The 22542-nt window shown below is 47.2% G+C and overlaps 1 long non-coding RNA gene across 1 annotated transcript; it reads left to right on the top strand.

Annotated features, from left to right (window-relative positions):
• The first annotated feature begins 13396 nt into the window (after positions 1-13396).
• On the top strand, positions 13397-19263 carry LOC123167563 (uncharacterized). The gene is made up of 6 exons (XR_006483967.1): positions 13397-15504; positions 15587-15729; positions 16963-17118; positions 17193-17270; positions 18019-18267; positions 18836-19263. It is a non-coding gene; the product is annotated as an uncharacterized lncRNA (long non-coding RNA).
• Positions 19264-22542: the final 3279 nt, after the last annotated feature.

The following is a 22542-nucleotide window of genomic DNA, read 5'->3' on the forward strand; positions in this document are numbered from 1 at the left end:
AAGAAAGACATCATGTCCTACCGTGCCCCTGACCCGTCAGAAGAGAGACCACAGCCAAAGGACGGGGAGGTAGTGATTTTTGCGGATCACATGAGCCGAGGCTTCGCACCGCCCGGCTCAAAGTTTTTTAGGGACGTTCTAAACTTCTTCGACTTGCGGCCTCAAGATATAGGACCCAACTCAGTGTCCAACATCTGCAATTTCCAAGTCTTCTGCGAGGTTTACCTTGGAGAAGAACCTAGTCTGCTGCTCTTCAGAGAGCTTTTTTACTTGAACCGTCAGAATGAATGCGCCAATGGGCCAAGTCTGGAGTTAGGTGGCATCTCCATCCAGCGGCGTAGGGACTGCCTTTTCCCTTACGCAGAGCCGCCCAGCCACCCCAAGGACTGGAATCTGACGTGGTTTTACTGCCAAGACACGTCGCCGGCTGACGAGAGTCCATTGCCCGGCTTTCGCCCCTCGCGTCTGGAGCCGACTCACCCACTGTCAGACAAGCTGACTCAAGCGGAGCGCCAGCCTCTGCTCCCCACTATCAACAAGATCAAGGCTCTCCTGGGCAATGGTCTGAACGGAATCGACCTGGTCCGGGTCTGGATCTCATGGCGGGTGATCCCATTGAGCCGCCGCCCCGGCTTAATGTGTGAGTACACGGGCCGAAAAGATGACCCTCAGAGACACAGCCGCAACGATCTTCCTGAAGACGTTGCAGAAGAGATGACCAAGGCTCTTTTGAACGAGAGCCTGGCAGACTGCGGAAGGACCGGGCTAGCCCCCTTCTGCAAGACCAACCCAGCCCCAGCGGTAAGCCGCTGATCTGAACATCTTATCTGTACATGACTTTCATCTGAATTGTTTTAAGAAAACCTCATTGCATTTTTCAGGCTGATGATAAGTTCTGGCGGGTCAAATACGACCATGAGGCGGCCAAGAAGGCCAGGAAGGCGAAGAAAGCCGCCAAGAAAGCCGCCCCTCGCAAGAAAGGAAGCAGGCCTACTGCTTCAGAGCTGATGCAATTAAGCGACAGCTCCGAGTCAGAGGTAACCCCTGAGCCTTTAAGTCCTTGCTATATTTGTTGTTTGTTGCTGTCCGCCTTATCAATACTTGCTCATTGACAGGATGACACCGGCGCAAGTAACCCGGTGGTTGAAGAGGTAATGTCACTTTCCTCCGACTCGGAGCCCTTGCCAAAGCTGAAAGTCCGAAGGGTAACCCGGAAAGTAAGCTTTTCACATCCTTTAGCTTATCAAGACCCTCAATTTATTTTGATGCAACAGGTTCATGAAAGCCGGCATCACACCCGGACCAACAAGGACACCGACCTCTCAGCCGGGTTACCCGACGCATCAAGGAAGCACCGAACTGAGGTTATTTCCCACTTGTACCCTTTTCATCCGTTGGCGGGTGTTATCCGTCAGCCACTCAATTCTTCTGACTCCAAATTATCAGGAGACCTCCCCCTCTTCGGGCGACTCTATGCAGTCGAATCTTCCGGCTTTCAAGACCGCACCCGGGTAATGACAACCATCTCATATTATACTTGTCTTTACTTACCCTTTTTGTGCTTAACGTTTCTGTCCTTTCAGTGCCCAGGCAAAGCTCACCAAGAGAGCGAAGAAGACCAAGTCAGCCAGAGTGCCGGATTTGCCTGAACCGGAGGTGACGGCTCAAGAACCGCCAGCTGCCTCCGCCCCCGAAGCCACCATTCCAACCGACAAGGCACCTGAGGCCGCTGCCCCAACTACCAAGGCAACTACAGAAGCCTCTGTTAACCCGGAGGCCTCCAGCTCGGCTCCACCAGCAGACGACCCGGACGTGGTAATCACCCGGACGGAGTTCGTTGAGCCGGAGAGACCTACCGTGCTGGCCAAGTGCTCCGCTAAGGGGGAGTTGCTGCAGCCCCACCGGGTGAATCTGGACCTCTCCAACTACACCAACCTGAGCATTGGAGAGCTCGTCTCTGGCTACATCAGCCAAGTGCACAAGAGCCGGGACGCAGAGGTTGCGATGGTGAACCATATCTAGCAAAAATCTGAGGTATCCTTCCACTATCCTCTTATTTACTGCATTGTTACCTTTATCATGCTAGCCCCCAAGTCGACGACTTATGATTAAATATTTTGTAGACTTAGATTCCGGCTTACTCAACTGAGCCGGCAGCTTGTAGATAGATACGTTCAATATGCATTAGCCCCCAAGTGCCAAGTGTCTTTGCTTGGAAAACGCTTGGGACTTAAAATTTATATAGTAACTGCTCATGTCATAACCCGGAAATGTATGCAGGCTGCTGGCAAGAAGCTAGAGGCTGACATGGCTGATCTCAAGAGCCGGCTGCAGATGCAAGAGATGGAGACCCGGAAGGCAAATGCCAAGTTTGTGTCTAGCATCGCCGCTCAAGAAAAGCTGAAGACAGAGTTTGACGCTGAGCGGAAGGCGTGGGCCGAAGAGAAGGCCGCATTGGTGAACCGGGCGGAACAGGCGGAGAAGACTCTCTCCGAGAAGACCGCCGAGCTCTCCGGCCTAAAGCGCCAGGTGTCCCAGATGGTGGCCGCCATCTTTGGTAAGTCGCCGCACCGGCGTTCATCAAGTTTAGAATATCTATATCTCATAATTCACCCCTGTCGGCGGCTTATCTGATTCTGTTAAACAGGTCCCAGAAGTGCCAACCTCAACCAGAGCGTGGTAACCAAACTGAAGGCCGTGTATACCCTGGTGGAGCAGCTCTACACCGGGTCACAGCGTGCCTTAGCTGTGGTGGCTCTATCCAACGAGGTGCCGACTCACCTGGCAGAAGTCCTGCGCCGGCTCACCGTTCTGCCTTAGCGGATCCAAGAGCTGCGACGGGCCTCTGCAAGAGCTGGAGCAATCGCTGCGCTGAGCCGGGCCAAGGCGTTCTTGCCAGAGCTAGACCCGGCGGACATCGCCCTCGGCTACCCAAGCCTGAAGGAAGACGGCACCGCCTTTGATCAGAAGGACTTCGCAGCTTGCGTGAAGGCTGTACGCCCGGTGGCTACTCTTATTGGCAACGATACAGATCTGACCAAGTACTAGCCGGGTTACAATGCGGAGAATCAGAGGATCCCAACCCCTCGCTATGAAGCCCTCAACTTGATCCCGCCGGCTCGTCAGCACACTTTCGCCCCGGAGATTGACCCGGCCGGGTTAATTGATGAAGAAGCTCAATTCGAAGCTCTCAGCGGCATCGACTGGAAGTCATCAACTTTCCAGGTCTTGGGATCAGCCGGAGGAGAAGATAGGAACGAGCCGGAGGCTTCAACTCAGCAAGCGTCGTAACTCGGCTGGCGGTTTACCAAACAATGCCTCACCCTTTTGGACTCAACGAGTCTTGTAATAGAAAAGGACCAACACTTTATTTTTGCCGTGTCATCATGCACGCCTTGAATGCTTGAAGTTTTATTGAAGTCATCTCTTTTATATTTCTCCGGGTCATTCTTTCCCGTAGTCACAAATAATTGCCTTTAACTATCCTGCATAAAAAAGACGAAACACAAGTCTCCAGGCGGCTTACCACCCTGGGAATCATATGTTTCAGATATATAATCCGGAATATGAATCAAAAAAGACCGGTTCTCAGGTATGTCCTTAATACAGCCGTAATAACACAATTAGCGGTCTGCAAGCATACTTCCGGTTTAGATAACCCGGATAATAAGGTTTATACCTTAATTCCGATTTGCTTGCCTTAATGACACCCATTGTATTCAACTATCCCTGTAACTCAAAGTTAAGCCGGCAAAGTGAGACCCGGTCATACACACTTGGAAATACTCAGAGAAAACTTGTGATAAAGCAGAGGAACTTAGGGGCTTCCAGTTCGAATACGACCAGAGACCCGGCCCAAAGGGGTTAAGCTAGGATTCGAATTCGATCATATAGCCCCCAGTGGGTGTGGCGATGCCAATCAAGACGGTATCCACAGCTATGTTCTCTTTGGTTCGAATACGACCCATGTTTGAACAGGAAGCCCCCAAATGACTTTAAGAATTGTTTAACGATGCTGATTCGAATACGATCCACGTCGGTTCTCACAGGGGTTAAACTATGATTCAAATATGATCAGAGAAAACCTCCCAATGAGCTCGGCACTCTGCCAATCAAATGGGTATCGACAGTTATGTTCTCTTTGGTTCGAATACGACCCATGTTTGAACAGGAAGCCCCCAAGTGACCTTATTACCTGCGGCTAGATTCGAATACGATCATAAGCCGGATCCTCCTTCCATTTACCATGTTAATCTTACAAAGAAAACAAACATGCGCACATTTGGAGGAGAAAAAGGACAGAGGTCCTGCTTTATTGCTTATCATAATATATACATGACTGAGAGAAATATGTACATTATGAGAGCCGGTGGCTCAAGTGTAGTAGGGCCGAAGCTGAGCTACGTTCCACGGCCGACGGGTCTCTTCCTCCGACTTACGTGAATCTTTGTGCTCCCGAATGTCAATGAGGTAATATGACCCGTTGTGTAAGTTCTTGCTGACCACAAAGGGCCCTTCCCAAGGTGGGGATAACTTGTGTGCATCTGTTTCATCTTGGATGAGCCGGAGCACAAGATCGCCTTCCTGGAAGACTCAGGATCTAACCCGACGGCTATGATAATGGCGCAGGTCTTGTTGGTAAATCGCTGAACGGGCTGCTGCCACATCACGCTGTTCGTCCAACAAATCAAGAGCATCTTGGCGCGCCTGTTCATTGTCCGCCTCAACATAAGCCGCCACTCGAGGTGAGCCATGACGGATGTCACTGGGGAGGACGGCCTCTGCCCCATAAATCATGAAGAAAGGCGTGAAGCCTGTAGATCTGTTAGGAGTAGTGTTGATGCTCCATAATACGGAGGGCAACTCCTCCACCCAACAACCCGGCGTCCGTTGCAAAGGGACCAAAAGCCGGGGCTTGATACCCTAAAGAATCTCCTGATTAGCTCTCTCAGCTTGACCATTGGATTGAGGATGAGCAACTGAGGAGACATCAAGTCGGATATGCTCTCATTGACAAAACTCTTCCATGGCGCCTTTGGATAGATTGGTGCCATTGTCAGTTATAATGCTGTGCGGAAAGCCAAAGCGGAAAATCACCTTTTTCATAAATTGAACCGCCGTGGCCGCATCACACTTGCTAACTGGCTCAGCTTCCACCCACTTGGTAAATTTGTCAACCGCCACCAATAGGTGAGTCTTCTTATCCTTGGATCGTTTGAAAGGCCCAACCATATCAAGCCCCCAGACCGCAAAGGGCCAAGTAATTGGGATCATCCTCAGCTCCTGAGCCGACACATGAGCCCGTCGTGAAAACCTCTGGCAACCATCACATTTACTGACCAAGTCCTCTGCATCAGCATGAGCCGTCAGCCAATAAAAACCATGGCGAAAAGCCTTGGCCACAAGAGACTTTGAGCCGGCGTGATGGCCACAATCCCCTTCATGAATCTCACGCAAGATCTCTTGACCTTTCTCAGGGGAGAGACAACGCTGAAATGCTCCTGTAACACTGCGATGATGCAACTTGCCATTGATAACAATCATTGACTTAGCCCGTCGGGTTATTTGTCTGGCCAAAGTTTCATCCTCAGGCAACTCCCCCGGGTCATGTAAGCCAAATAGGGCATTGTCCAGTCCGGTATGACGTGGAGAGCCGCCACCAGTCGCGCCTCCGGGTCAGGGACAGCCAAGTCTTCCTCTATAGGCAGCTTAACAGAAGGATTATACAGGACATCCAGGAAAGTATTAGGCGGCACCGGCTTTCGCTGAGAGCCTATCCGGCTTAGAGCATCAGCCGCCTCGTTCTTCCTGCGATCAATGTGCTCCACTTGGTAGCCCTGAAAGTGCCCAGCAATGGCATCAACTTCGCGGCGATAAGCCGCCATGAGAGGGTCCTTAGAGTCCCACTTGCCTGATACTTGTTGAGCCACCAAGTCTGAGTCACCGAAACACCTTACCCGGCTCAAACTCATCTCCTTAGCCATCCGAAGACCGTGGAGCAAGGCCTCGTACTCAGCCGCATTGTTAGTGCAAGGAAACATCAACCGTAACACATAATGGAACTTGTCACCTTTAGGGGAAGCCAATACAACTCCAGCCCCCGAGCCCTCCAACTGCCTGGACCCATCAAAGTGGATAGTCCAATATGTGTTATCCGGCTTCTGCTCGGGCACTTGTGACTCTGTCCAGTCATTGATGAAATCCACCAAGGCCTGAGATTTAACAGCAGTGCGTGGAACGTACTTGAGACCATGAGGTCCAAGCTCTATAGCCCACATAGCTACTCTCCTTGTGGCCTCTCTGTTTTGAATGATATCACCAAGAGGGGCAGAACTGACCATAGTGATGGGATGACCCTGAAAATAATGCTTAAGTTGCCGGCTCGCCATGAACACACCATAAACAAGCTTCTGCCAATGCGGATATCGCTGCTTGGACTCAATGAGCACTTCGCTGACATAATAAACCGGCCGCTGAACCAGATGCTCCTTACCCTCCTCCTTGCGCTCCACCACCATAGCCACACTGACGGCTCGTGTGTTCGCCGCCACATATAATAATAAGGGCTCCTTATCAACCGGAGCAGCAAGGACTGGAGGCTCTGCCAGCTGCTTCTTCAAATCCTCAAAGGCAGTATTAGCTGCATCATTCCAGACAAAGTTATCAGTTTTCTTCATCAACTGATATAATGGCATGGCTTTCTCACCCAAATGGCTTATAAATCGGCTTAAAGCAGCGATGCGACCCGCCAAGCGCTGAACGTCATTTAAACACGCCGGCTTAGCCAGGGAGGTGATGGCCTTGATCTTTTCCGGGTTAGCTTCAATGCCTCTGTCGGAAACCAAAAAACCCAAGAGTTTGCCTGCAGGAACACCAAAGACACACTTGGCTGGGTTAAGCATCATCTTGTAGACCCGGAGATTATCAAAGGTTTCTCTCAAATCATCTATCAGGGTTTCCTCTTTTATGGACTTAACCACAATATCGTCCACATAAGCATGAACATTACGCCCAATCTGTTTATGAAGACAGTTCTGCATGCAACGCTGATAAGTCGCCTGTGCACACTTGAGTCCAAAGGGCATGGATACATAGCAGAAGGCTCCAAAGGGAGTGATGAACGCCGTCTTCTCCTGGTCCTTAACTGCCATTTTAATCTGATGATATCCAGAATAAGCGTCCAGGAAACTTAAGCGCGCACAACCGGCCGTAGCATCAATGATTTGATCAATACGGGGAAGGGCAAAAGGATCAGCCGGACACGCTTTATTTAAGTCCGTGTAGTGCACACACATCCGCCAAGTGCCGTTCTTCTTGAGTACGAGCACCGGGTTAGCTAACCATTCTGGGTGGAAGACTTCAACAATAAACCCGGCCGCCAAAAGCCGGGCCACCTCTTCGCCAATAGCTTTCTGCCTCTTTTCATTAAACCGCCGAAGGAACTGCCTGACCGGCTTAAATTTCGGATCAACATTGAGAGTGTGCTCAGCGAGTTCTCTAGGTACACCTGCCATGTCAGAAGGTTTCCATGCGAAGATGTCCCTATTCTCACGGATGAACTCGATGAGCGCGCCTTCCTATTTCGGATCCAGATTGGCACTGATGCTAAACTGCTGAGATGAGTCTCCTGGAACGAAATCAACAAGTTTAGTATCATCAACTGACTTAAATTTCATTGCCGGCTCATGCTCCGTAGTCGGCTTTTTCAGAGAGGTCATATCAGTTGGGTCAACATTGTCCTTGTAAAACTTCAACTCCTCTGTTGCACAAACAGATTCTGCATAAGCTGCATCGCCTTCCTCACACTCCAGGGCCACTTTCCGGCTGCCGTGAACCGTAATGGTCCCGTTGTGACCCGGCATCTTGAGCTGTAAGTACACATAACATGGCCGAGCCATGAACTTGGCGTAAGCCGGCCGCCCAAATATAGCATGGTACGGGCTTCTTATCTTAACCACCTCAAAGGTCAATTTCTCCACCCTGTAGTTGTTCTCATATCCAAAGGCCACTTCCAATTCGATCTTGCCGACTGGATAAGCCGACTTACCAGGTACCACACCATGGAAGATAGTGTTTGACTGGCTGAGGTTCTTATCAACCAACCCCATACGGCGAAAAGTCTCATAATAGAGGATGTTGATGTTGCTGCCTCCATCCATGAGCACCTTTGTGAACTTATATCCTCCCACTTGAGGAGCCACCACTAAGGCCAAGTGGCCCGGGTTATCCACCCGGGGAGGGTGATCCTCCCTACTCCACACTATAGGCTGCTCAGACCACCGCAAGTAGCGTGGGACCGCCGGCTCAACAGCATTCACTGCCCTCTTCTGAAGCTTCTGATCTCGCTTACACAGACTGGTGGTAAACACATGATACTGTCCACCGCTAAGCTGCTTTGGATTGGTCTGATAACCCCCCTGCTGCTGTTGATGACCCTGGCCAGACTGCTGATTAAAGCCCCATTGACCGCTCTGAAGATTAGAATTTGAGCCGCCGCCCGGGCCATGAAAGCCGCCGGCGCCTGAGCCGCCGCCCGGGCCATTGTAATTCTTAAAGGCCTTCATGATTGCACAATCCTTCCACAGATGAGTCGCTGGCTTCTCTCTAGAGCCATGCCTTGGACAAGGCTCATTCAACAGCTGCTCCAGCGTCGGACCTGACCCGCCGCCTCGGGGAGGGGGCCTCCCCTTACGTCGCTGGTTATTCCCTTGTGAGCTGGCGTTGGCCACAAACTCTAGGCTGCCGTCGGCCTTGCGCTTGCCTCCTCCTTGGTTCCCCGGGTTATGCTGAAGACCCTTGCCGTTGCCGTTCTTCTTTCCCTTCCCTGCCCTTCCCTCCCTCTCATGACCTCATTGGACGCGTTCTGATCCATCGTGAGTTGGAAGGACTGCGCCTGGATCAGCTGAGTTTGGGCATCGAGAGCCGCCCTCTCCGCAGCCAGCCTGATCCCTTCCGCTGCAAGATCCTCTTTAGCTTTCACTAGATCCAATTTTAACTGTGCCACCTCCGCATCGTGCTGAGCTTGATCTGCCGGGTCAACTGTGGCGGTTAACAGGGCCGTCATCTTGTCCGTGAGATCCATCAGCACCTGAGCCGGAGAAGGCACCGGGTTTCCCGCCCCAGCAGAGGGGTTCTGAACAGGCTGCGCACCGGCCATAAAGAATCCAACCCGGCTTGGCGGCTCAAATAGGTCCGGGATACTGTCACCATCGGAACAACCCATGAGCCTGCCATCGTGAAGTTGATACAACGAGTTTGACTCATCGGTGGCCGAATCGCCGTCAGAGCCGGCGGCCGTCTCATCACCAGATCCAGATCGATCAGAGAGTCCTCCATGGATACACCCCACAAAAGCATGCCTTAAGGCAGGCCGGGCCCGGGCGGGTTGCGCACGCTGAGCCGTCTCGATGAAATCGGCGCAGAGACCCGGCTCAGGGCCCGGCTCACCAATCTTGCCAATGAAAACATGAATTCCGCCGAAGGGGATCCGGTACCCGTACTCAATTGAGCCGGCGTCGGGGCCCCAGTTTGCATCGTCGATGTAGAGCTTGCCGCGACGACTCTTGGTCATCCGGCCCACAGCGTATCCCTTGAGCCCTTCGAAGCTGCCCTTCAAGAACTCAAATCCACCGTGCGCTGGCCCCACGGTGGGCGCCAACTGTCGTGGAATTGTCACGGCAGATGTCCTCGAGCTAGGACTTAGTCGTGGAGCCATCGCAGCTAGAAAGCTTGAAGGGGTTAATGCGGGACAAGGAACACGAGGGTTTATACTGGTTCGGCCCCTTACGGTGAAGGTAAAAGCCTACGTCCAGTTTGAGGTGGTATTGATTAGGGTTACGATCACCAGGGAGCTAAACTGCTATGCCCGGCTTTCGATGAGATTGTCCTCTGCCTTAAACTGCTCCCGGGTCGTCCCTTTATATAGGGAGGCTGACGCCCTGCAGCTCTCAGAGTCCCGGCCGGCTCATAAGAGTGTCCGGCTCGGACTCTCAACTATTTTTGCCTTACACTACAAGTTCTACCAGGATAATGATTGTAACTACGGGCCTTAAGCCATATCCGGGTCTTAAGCCCATCTTTGGCCCACCGTCTTCAAACTTGGCGCCGGGCTTCTGGCGATGACCATATGAGTAACCCGGCCCCTCCTGGCGGGTGACTCTAAGGTCTATATCCTCAACACCCGGCAAGGACCTTGCCGGGGAAACCTGCTTCATCCCTCTGCTCTTTGTGGTCTCGGCCTTGGCGTTGCTTTGCTTCTGGACTTACCTCGGTTCACCCTCCTGGCCTCGCCAGGTGTGGCCGTGGCGCGCGGCCTCGATTGCCCGTGCACAAGTAAAGGGGTCAAAAGGAGAGCCCCTACTTTTGTACACCGACATTCGGGAGCGTGATTTTTGGAACAAACATGATCCATAGGACTTGGAGTGGACGTCAAGCAACCAACGAGGAGGCCACGAGGCAGGGGGGCACGCCTACCCCCTGGGCGCGCCCTCCACCCTCGTGGGCCCCTCATGGCTCCACCGACCTACTTCTTCCTCCTATATATAACTATGTACCCCCAAACCATCGAGGAGCACCACGAAAACCTAATTCCACCACCGCAACCTTCTGTACCCGTGAGATCCCATCTTGGGGCCTTTTCCGGCGCTCCGCCGGAGGGGGCATTGATCACGGAGGGCTTCTACATCAACACCATAGCCTCTCCAATGATGTGTGAGTAGTTTACCTTAGACCTTCGGGTCCATAGTTATTAGCTAGATGGCTTCTTCTCTCTCTTTGGATCTCAATTCAAAGTTCTCCTCGATTCTCTTGGAGATCTATTCGATGTAATCTTCTTTTGCGGTGTGTTTGTCGAGATCCGATGAATTGTGGGTTTATGATCAAGATTATCTATGAAAAATATTTGAATCTTCTCTGAATTCTTTTATGTATGATTGGTTATCTTTGCAAGTCTCTTCGAATTATCAGTTTGGTTTGGCCTACTAGATTGATCTTTCTTGCAATAGGAGAAGTGCTTAGCTTTGGGTTCAATCTTGCGGTGCTCGATCCCAGTGACAGTTGGGGAAACGACACGTATTTTATTGTTGTCATCGAGGATAAAAAGATGGGGTTCATATATATCATATTGCATGAGTTTATCCCTCTACATCATGTCATCTTGCTTAAAGGGTTACTCCGTTCTTATGAACTTAATACTCTAGATGCATGCTGGATAGTGGTCGATGTGTGGAGTAATAGTAGTAGATGCATGCAGGAGTCGGTCTACTTGTCACGGACGTGATGCCTATATACATGATCATACCTGGATATTCTCATAACTATGCTCAATTCTATCAATTGCTCGACAGTAATTTGTTCACCCACCGTAATACTTATGCTATCTTGAGAGAAGCCTCTAGTGAAACCTATGGCCCCCGGGTCTATTTTCCATCATATTAATTTCCTGTCAACAAGCTATTTCTATCTTTGTTTACTTTGCAATCTTTACGTTTAATCTTTATCATAAAAATACCAAAAAAATTATCTTATCATCTCTATAGGATCTCACTTTTGCAAGTGGCCGTGAAGGGATTGACAACCCCTTTATCGCGTTGGTTGTAAGGTTCTTATTTGTTTGTGTAGGTACGAGGGACTTGTGTGTGGCCTCCTACTGGACTGATACCTTGGTTCTCAAAAACTGAGGGAAATACTTACGCTACTTTGCTGCATCACCCTTTCCTCTTCAAGGGAAAAACCAACACATACACAAGAGGTAGTAGGGCGCCCCCTGTCTCGTGGGCCCCCTGGCAGGCCTCCAGTGCCCATTTTCTGCAATATGAAGTCTTTCGTCCGAGAAAAAATCAGAAGGAAGCTTTCGGGACGAAGCACCGCCGCCACGAGGCCGAACCTGGCGAAACCAATCTAGGGCTCCGGCGGCGCTGTTCTGCCGGGGAAATATCCCTCCGGGAGGGGGAAACATCACCATCATCATCACCGTAGATCCTCTCATCGGGAGGGGGCCAATCCCCATCAACATCTTCACCAGCACCATCTCCTCTCAAACCCTAGTTCATCTTTTGTATCCAATCTTTGTCTCAAAACCTCAGATTGGTACCTGTGGGTTGCTAGTAGTGTTGATTACTCCTTGTAGTTGATGCTAGTTGGTTTATTTGGTGGAAGATCATATGTTCAGATCCTTTATGCATATTAATACCCCTCTGATTATGAACATGAATATGATTTGTGAGTTGTTACTTTTGTTCCTGAGGATATGGGAGAAGTCTTGCTATAAGTAGTCATGTGAATTTGGTATTCGTTCGATATTTTGATGAGATGTATGTTGTCTTTCTCTTTCCTCTAGTGCTGTTATGTGAATGTCGACTACATGACACTTCACCATTGTTTGGGCCTAGAGAAAGGCATTGGGAAGTAATAAGTAGATGATGGGTTGCTAGAGTGACAGAAGCTTAAACCCTAGTTTATGCGTTGCTTCGTAAGCGGCTGATTTGGATCCACATGTTTCATGCTATGGTTAGGTTTACCTTAATACTTCTTTTGTAGTTGCGGATGCTTGCAAGAGGGGTTAATCATAAGTGGGATGCTTGTCCACGAAAGGGCAGCACCCAAGCACCGGTCCACCCACATATCAAATTATCAAAGTAACGAACGTGAATCATATGAGCGTGATGAAAACTAGCTTGACGATAATTCCCTTGTGTCCTCGGGAGCATTTTCCTTTATATATGAGTTTGTCCAGGCTTATCCTTTGCTACAAAAAGGATTGGGCCACCTTGTTGCACCTCTTTTACTTTTGTTACTTGTTACCCGTTACAAATTACCTTATCACAAAACTATCTTTTACCGATAATTTCAGTGCTTGCAGAGAATACCTTGCTGAAAACCGCTTGTCATTTCCTTTTGCTCTTCGTGGGGTTCGACACCCTTACTTATCGAAAGGACTACGATAGATCCCCTATACTTGTGGGTCATCAATTTGGTTTAGGTACTATTTGGTCCTTGCGGGCTTTCCTCTGCACTTAGAACAAGTCAATATAGATCTGATAATATGGTAGAGCGAAAAGAGTGAAACAACAGCTAATTACAAGAGCCTCGCAAAGTGCAATATAGCTACGAGATCCTGTCGCCTGTTGGAATTTCACTTTCGTACGGTTAGCCTTGTTCTTTGAATAGTTCACCTACAAGAAGATATATTTGTGTGGCACATGCGTAAATAGGACTTCAACATGTGATCCGATCACATCTCTACTCCTAATGGAGCAGTTGGTAGTCTCCGTCGGTTAATTTTCGTCCCACCTTTCCTGGTTTTTTTCGTCCTCACTCCCACGTTCCAGTTTCGTTGGTTTTTTCATCGGGTTTTTATTCGTACCCCTCGATCCTATCTCCACCTCCATCCCGCCGCCCGCCCCACACCGCCTCGACCGGGACTGCGCCCCTCCCGAAACAACGGCGATGATGGAGGGCGCCGCCCACCTCCTGTCCGATGGATTCGCCGGCTGGACCCTCCCCATGTCGGGCCGAGTATCGGCTTGGAGGCCCCTTGGGGGCCGCCGCCGGTGCGGGAGTCCCGCGCGGCCGTGCGGGCTGGGGTGGTTAAGGCTCCGCTGAGCCGCCGATGGGCAGGGAGATGAGATCCTGTTGAGGCGGTGGGGCTTGGTGCGGGATGGTCTTTCGGATCGAGGCCTTCCTCATTTTCCTCGAGTTCGCTTGGCTCCTTCCCTCACAATTGGTGCCCAGGCGTCGCCATCGCCATGGATATGCTGCATAGCATGGACGCATGCCTCTCCCCCAGGAGGGCCATGTTGCCTCAGGTGCACCCGAGGGGAGGGGGAGGCGGGTGGAGCGCCCGCATCAGCGTGTCGTGAACCCCCTGCATGATGTTGAACACCTCAGGCAAAAAAAGATGATTGTGTTTCCGTGGTTAGGGCTGATGTCGTCATGCTTCATCAGCGTCGTCATTCCAGGATACATTTTCTACAAGTACGGTCTTGGGAGTAAGGAAGTAGAGATACCTCTTCAATCCCAAAATTTATGTTGTTCCGGGAATTACCATGAAAAGCAAGCACTGATCTTTCTTGGCTATCAATAAAATCTGTTGCGGCGGTACATGGCTTCTGAAGTGACGAGTAATAGTAATCATGTCAGGTTAATCCAAGCTCAATCCGTTGGTATGCACCCCATGGTTGGTTTTGCTTGCTTTGCTTTGTACTGGAGGTGCTCAATGAAATCCTTCAGTCTGTTCTTGGTCTTGGAGGATTGCGGAAGAGGATATGTAGATCCTTCCAATCCGTAGCAATGTACTAGAAGTTATAAATGGTGGTCAGCATCAGGTATCATTTTTTTCTGAATCTAGGCAACCAAATATATCCTCTTCTCCGGCCCAGTGATTCGTAGATGATTCATAGTAAAGTGTCAGAGCGAGGTGATTCTAGCATTTGCCTCTTCTGTGGAAACTTTTAGGGACTTCGTATCATTCATAAAAGGCAAACCTTCTGACTGCTTCTATGAATTTGTGTTGAACAGAACATTAGGTTTCTAAATTGTGCAGACATGTGCAGAGAAACTATATATATAGCCAATAAAATTGGCAGAGGAAGGCTTAGGTGCTAAACGTTAGGTGAAGTAAGGTTGGTTTCCTATCTTATGTGGTTTGGCGAAAAGAAAGGGCTTCCACCACCATGATTATTCCACAAAAATCAGACTTCATACTTGGTAATACATGAAGTTGCAGTCTTTATAGATATCCTTTATAGATCAAGGATATACATTATCATTTGAATTCATCTGGTGTTTTTTTACGAAAGATGGTTGTGGCTGAAACCGCACATCTTCATTGAGATTTAGATGGACAGGATAAGAGTGTGGAGAAAGCATAGTAATTCAGATCATAAGCCTTTTTCTACAATAATGGACTCAGAAAACAAAGAAAAACATGGACCTGAATGTCTATACATGAAGTAATCAAATAATTCTATACCATGGCTTACTGATGCAAATATATTGTCTACTAGGTAGTTATGCAAACGTCTGTTCCACCTAGGTGCTTACTTATACACACTTGTACTTTCTATTGTTGTAGTTAATCGAAAATGTTTGTTATTTAACTTGGTTGGCGATGACTGCACTCAGATGGACATCCCTATGCTCCTTATATCTTGCTGGTTACCATTATTGTTGATTATTTCTCATTTTGTTCTTTTCTGTTATCTAATAGGGAGTAATAGATATTCTCTTACTACATGTACATCTAAAGGACAAAGTAGCATGCCATCCCTGATTAAACATGGGTTTTGTCTGAGATATAACGTTTCTAGCTGAATGTTGTTTCATACAATTAATCATTATTCCAGTTTGAGAGATTAAACCCAGATTAGTTTATGCATTGAATTGGAAATGTCACAACTGCATCCTAATTGTCTGCTTAAATTCCACAGCAGAGACTTTGCCACCGATGACACACTATATGCGGACGCCACATCCTTTCTTCTGCACGCAGCACACGACATTCCGGTAAGCCTTGTACCATTAAGATGCTTGACGAGGTGTGCAGCTGTAGTTTAGTAACTTTGGGTGTTCGATTTGAGTGTTGCAGGTTCGTTTATGTGTGCTTCTCAGTATTGTACATGAGGTACCATGAGCGGTGGTGACCCAGAACTTGCTGGCGCGGCGAAAGGGCCGGTTCCTGTGATCAGGATGCTGGAGGCTCTTGGGTCACAGCCCACATGTCTGCTGGAGGTAAGTTTTATACCCTCATTCTGTTAGTAGATGCTCTTGGTGTACAGATACCATTCAGATTGTGTATTTGGTGAAACTTGTAGCTATGCTACTTGGCTCTACTATAGTACTACTCCTGTACCGTTCCTGCATTAGGTTTTGTGAAGTTTCAGCTCAACCCTATGCCATGTTCTTTGTTAGTATTTCCTTACATATTATCTGCATCATTCCCTAAGAAAAACATATTATGTGTGGGCTCTCCTTTCGGTGTCTAAAAAATGCATTATACTGTCCTTTTCTCAAGGGTCGGTGGCCAAAACATTGAGGATCTCCGCCAAATCATTATGTTGTCCTTTTCTCAAGGGTCGGTGGCAAAATCAGTGAGAGATGTTCTCTCATCGGTCGATCGAGCTAAGGGGGGATTGTAGATTGAGATCGAGCGAGAGGGGTTGACGATGAGAGAGCAGTCAGGCGGCGGCGGCGGTGACTTGGAGCAAGGTCCAGCGACGACGGCCGTTCAGGAGCAGGAGCGCGACGGCGGCTGTTTGGGAGCAGGAGTGAGATAGCGGCTGGTCATTGCGCGGTTCAGTGGTTGGAGAGGATAAGGGGGACGACAACTGCACTCAGCACCATGGGACACCCAACATGGTTGGAGAGGATAAGATTGATGGCTGATTTCTTTGTTCGCCTTTGTTGTGGTCAATGGTTTCGCATCCTTCTCGATCCCTTGCCATGAGGCAATAAATCGCAAAAGAGCAGACACCACCCTATGCTCCACCTCTTTCCATGAGGCTTCTTCAGGTCCTTATCAAGGTACGGCTGATAGGTGGTTTCACCGCAGAGCTCCCTCGCCGTCAGTACAGCGACGCCTGATCGATCGTGCCGTAGCTCATCACCTTGCATCGCCCTCCCACCACTGCTTCTCTCTGATCTTGGTCAGATGTTCTGGTTGATGTGCAAGGAGATGAGAGGGCAAGCTAGGGGAATGGAATTAGAGAGACGATTGTAGAGCGGCATCGTTGTTGTCCCTGTTGCTTTATTCTTTTCTTACTCAAGTGGTTACTTTACCTTCGTCAGTCCATCTTCACACTTTTGATTGTCTCAGCTTAGCTTGCAGTTACAGCTTAGATTTGTCAGTTTTATGGGTTAGCCAGATTGTTCAAATATTTGTCGTCCAATTTATTTATAAGCTAACTATGCAAATGTTTGGTTGATTCACAATTTTCTCATCCTTTCACCGCTTGTGTTTATCAGGTCTAGACTAGTAGGGGGAAGAAGCCCCTACTGATCTCTACTCCTAATGTCTCAGTAGGTTTTTTTCGTCGGGTTTTTATTCGTCCCCCTCCCACTGGTTTTATTATCGCTTCTGCCCGCCCACCGTCGCCATGGCTGTTCTGATGCATCAAATCCGTAAGCTTCCGGTCGCATCTCCATCTCTTGCAGATTGATTTGCAATTGGGACCTCTAATGATTTATAATTGCAGATCGATCTGCTGTAACATTGGCTGGGTGTTCTCTTCTCGACTCTACCAACACTCTGGAGTTACAAGCAATTACATCAGGTAGATATATCTATGTTTTTTTTTTTTGCTTTGAGCTTCTTTGATTTTATTGGTAAACGGGGAGAGGCTGGTGAGCTGTCAGCACATCTTGGCCACAACTGATTTACACAAAGACGAATAGACATGCAGACTAAGCTCCATAGCAAAGGGATTTTGGTAGTACATGCCATCTTTATGCTCACTATTGAATAGTCTGTATATAACTATTTATGCAATACTTGGACCATAGGAGCAATTCATTCTGTATATTTTGCTGGGGATTATGCCTTGCAGTCAATTTATAGAAGGTAAGATGTATCGCAATATCTTTGACTTGCATTCTCTGTGATGCCAAGTAAGGAAATAGAATATATACTCTTTGAATTATCTTTTATTTGTTTGATATCTCTATCTTACTTATATAATCCAATTGGCATTCGCTATAGTTTCTGTTGATGAAACATTTGTTTTGTAAAGTCAGGAGGTTCTGTTTGTGACTTTGCAATCAATATTCATAGATACGGTTCGTAGATCATGATATCTGCACAATCTTAATCTACTTCCTGTGACTATATATTGTATTAATGGGTTGTGTCAGGGTTATTTTATCAACTACTGGGTTCTTATCTACATTACGATTTAATTCTTACACAAATTAATGTTTACTCAATTCCCTGTAGTAGGTTTTGAGGCTTCTCCTCTCATGATTTACTCTGATTAGTGTGCTTGGCTCCATGCTGAGACATGATTTCTTTGAATTTTTCTGTAGGAGCTCGATCAAAAATCACCTAAGAAAAACATGTCTTTCTTATCAACAAGGGTTGCATGTGGAATTTGAGGAGAATCTGTGCACCAGCATCCAACTCCTTAATGTTGCTCTGATCATATTGTGTAAATATATTTCCAATAAAGCAATCGCCCGATGGTGTACATGTTAGAAATAACAAGATGTAATCATCAAGTGTGAGAGATGGAAACATCATGATGGGATGGTATGTACCGTTGTGCTCATCAATAGGTTAGTCTTTCATTCTCTTGCAGCCAGTATGTTTTTTGTTATGCCAACAATTAGGAAATATCTAATTTCTATGTACGTCCAAATATATATAAGTGCTTGTCCCATTGAGTCACTTACAAGGTTGCTACAACATGCTAAGTAAGCATCCAATTATTTACCCTATTTTTTGTATCAATCCGAGAAACACGAGAACGATGGCTGGAAGGCAGAGCGTTGTTGGATGGAAGGGAGAGTGAGAGAGATAGGAGGGGCATGAGGTGACAAGTTCAGTGGGGTTGCCGAGGAGGGGCATGATCACTATACTACTGAACTCTTTCTTGAACAAAAGCCACATGAACTTAGTTTGAGCTCTTATGTTGTTAAATGAAGCATGATTTTTAGTAAGCTGAACAGTAGTTCTGATTTCCTCACTTAACGGGAAATTTTCAGTTCTGTTTGTATTGTTCCCATCAGTTGTTTTTACACTACTATGTAATCAGCACGCTTATATATCAAGTGATTATAGCATCTTCATTATTTCTGTCATGACTTTCCTTTCTCAGATTACTGATCCATGGTCTTCCTGTAGATTTCAATGCTGACTTGAATCCTGTTAGGAGTTTATCAAGATAATCCGGTGTGTTGTGATGCAACCACTAATTAATTTGAGAGAGAACCGTGTGGAATCAGAAGTAACGAGATGTGACCATTAAGTTTGAGAGATGGCAAGAGAATGTGATATGTAGTCCTCTATATGCACCAATAACGCATTCACTTTTCACACTTCTATGGTTGGTTCATATGTGGTTATTGAAGTAGGATAAGTTCTTGAGAAGGACTCTAATTGCTATAGACCACGAGATTTCAGATGTCGCTCCCTATTGTGTATTGCCGTTGACATTGGACTTGCTATCCAGTAAGAGGGACATTGGGATCATTGTTCATCTAGAGAATTTAGTGCCAAATCTACGTCAGAATATTGGGATGTTAATGATTGGAGGTGATGTTTTTCTCTTCCATGCCTAAATTGTCTTTAGTATAAGTCCATATAAAGAAAACTGCAGTGTTCCAACTATTGAAGCACAATTGTTAAATTAATTAATTTTAGCTATGTTATAGTTTGAGCTGAGGGCTTCTTACCATTTTTACTTCTACTAGATTCATTTGTCATAGTATTTTTAGAGCAGGGTACTTGACAAATGAGTTAGATCACTTTTCTGTCTGAGAGTCGATTTTTTGTGCGTTATATGGATTGACAAGTACCAAAGATTGATGCCAAGCAGAACTAAAACATGTCCATGGATTACCTTCAGTCCCGCATTCCAATCAACAACATTTGGCCGAGCGAGCACGCTGGTGGCGCAAGAGGTAATGGGCAGCCAGTGGAGACTGAGTGGTGAGCGGCGGTGGCCAGGTCGAGTGGTTGGCACCAGCGGCAAGTAGGCAATTACCGTGACGGGCAAGCGGACAGGGCGAGTAGGTGTCACGATTGCATCACAATTGGAATAAAGTAAACAATGCATACGTGTAGCCATTGACTGATTTTGTGTGTTGTGTGCTTGTGTTAACAGCCAGCCAAATCAATAAGCCAAGGGCCATTATGTACGTGAGTGTGTTAGCAGTGGGTATATCTGAAGATTATTTCTCAACTCGGCATGTGGGTACAGACTAAAAAGACGATGCCATGGTAGCATGGCAGACCTGGCAATTGCCACGAACATCATGATATTCGTCCTTTTCTTAATTCCTTGATTTGAAAAATAATTTTCTCTGCGTGTGTAGGAACATAGCAGTCTGGCAAACAACACTTTGGCATCTTGATCGATCAAGGGAAATAATTTCTTTACTTTAGAAAATGTTGGTTCGGGTTGGTCTGTTGAGTTATGGCTGGCTGATCGGAATAATTTTCCTATTTAAAAAATGTAGCAAATAGCATTTGATTAGAGATTGGTCTGTTGAGTTATGGCTGGCTGATCGGAATAATTTTCCTATTTAAAGAATGTAGCAAATAGCAGTTCATTAGAGATGGCTTTGCAGCAAATTGCATGAGCGAGCGGTTCTTTTTTCCCATCAAGTCATAGAATTTTTTGTTTAGGATAGAAGGTTAAATTCATTGGTTGGTTACTTCAAGAGTCAATAATGGACACACTGGTGTATCAGTTGCATGCCTGATAATGGACATTATATTTTTGTTTCGTGGTCGTGGACGACATTCAACTTCATGTTACAACATGGAAATGGCTCAGGAGATATCGGATGTGTCTTCTTGGCTCGAAGGCGTCACGAGTGATGGACGCTTCGGCCCCCTTGATGGCGGTGCCGGGTCAACACGAATGCGCATGGAAGGGATTAGAGCGGATAGAGGGGCGGTTGGTAGAAGACTCTTCCTGGATGATCCATGGGGAAGTGCGACGTGAAGAAGTGAGGGTGCCATGGCATATGTGAGGTACGTAACATTGGTTTAAAGGGAGAGGGCTCAAGCGAGAATTGTCCTGCTATGATGGGAAACCGAGCATGAAGGGGAGGGTCCGACAGAAAAATGGAAGGGTTTTGTGTTAGGACCACATGGTGGAGATAACATGGTGGATAGTCTGGACACCCCCTCCCCCCCACACACATATGGGCTGGATTTGGGGGAGCTCGGATTGTACAGACGGTTGAATTTTGAGGAGCCAGCCGGGCACAAGTTTATCCGAACACGCACGAACATATGAGGAGTAAATGAGTTTTGACCTTAGGACGGATTTAATCATTTATTTGATTTATTTATATGCATTCTAGCCCATGGCAACGCACGAGCATTGTACTAGTATATATAATGTACCTGATACTTTGGATCAGACCAGTGTTTAACGAGGCCTCTCCAGTCTTCATCCGATATATTTTCTATTGGAGATGTTTGGGCTAGTCCACTGTTAGCCTTGCCTTCAAAGTGAGTTTTCCTCAAGTTATACCGATACTGTCGCAAAGCTGACTTGAAAACATGGGTGCAAGCTTGTCTGGTTGCATCATCTTGGCTATCCAACTTGAACCTCATCTATTGAAAATTATGAGAGTCTCAATATCAGCAACCTAGAAAGTATGGGACAGAGCAAGACGATATTACTAGTTTCCATACATAACCATACTTACAGATAAATGGTCGAGGAAGGTGTTGAACTGGGTTTCGTATTTGTCATTCCTGTACTGAATCCATGTTGGGAGGATACATACATGACACCTAACGGCAACCGCTGCCTCTGATACTAACTTGGCTGACTCTGTAGCATCACATGGCCTTTTTAAACCTGCCTCAAAACGGATCTCCATTCTTCCTCCTCTAGATTTAGTTAACCTATCGAGCATTATCCCTGATGTTTGTTCCTCTTGCACCTAGGTGCTAGTCCGACAACGAACATAGGAAGTGTTAGTGTACATCAAACTGTGAGACTACATATAAAGAAGCATGCAACTGTAACTTGACTCCAGCAACTACCTTCTTGATGTTGAAGCTCACAAAGTTCATCTGATCTTGCCAACTAATCTTTTGTCAAGAGTGCTTCGGAAGTAGTGTCAGGTGGCAAGGGAGCTTGGGAACATGCTGCTAGCTGAGTTGACCAACGAGTAAATCATGCAGCTGGTGGTATATATTGTGGAAGGTGTTGCAACAACTAGGGCCGTCTCTGCTTGTTTGGTGGCAGCTATTTGTTTCTGTTTGGCTTGTTCTGCAGCTCGTGTAGCACGGGATACCCTGTCGGTACAATTTTCCGCTGGACTTTGACCTTCTATTGCACCATCAGTACCAGCAGAATCTGTAGGATTATTCCGCTTCCCTTTCCCTGTCGTTCTGTGTTGCTTCCTCTTTCTCTGTGCCATGTTAAGTCAAGCCGACAAGAAAAACGAATAACAATTTAGTTCTTCAGAACAAATTGATGCGTGATACAGAAGAACTGAACTTTGATGTTAGACAACCACATGATAGGAGGATGTAATATGTACAAAAAACAGGACGGCATGAGATAACCAGAACTATGATGTGTAAACTAAGTAGAAGACATTTCACTAAATTAGAAGCAATGCAATGGAAGGTAGACACCATATGAAAGATGCTACAAATATCGCTCTGCCAAGTTAACATTGTCTCATCATAAATGGCGTTTAAACAAATTTTAAGCAGTACAAGAAATAAATCATATGCAAGATGCAAACAACATCACACTACCAAGTTAAAGGTCTCTCGTCATTAGTGCCATTGCGTATTCACAACATTGCATATTCACAGCTTATGATGTGTAAACTAAGGAGAAGGCATTTCAA

Source organism: Triticum aestivum, chromosome 7D, assembly GCF_018294505.1.
Source record: "Triticum aestivum cultivar Chinese Spring chromosome 7D, IWGSC CS RefSeq v2.1, whole genome shotgun sequence".
Taxonomy (NCBI): Eukaryota; Viridiplantae; Streptophyta; class Magnoliopsida; order Poales; family Poaceae; genus Triticum; species Triticum aestivum.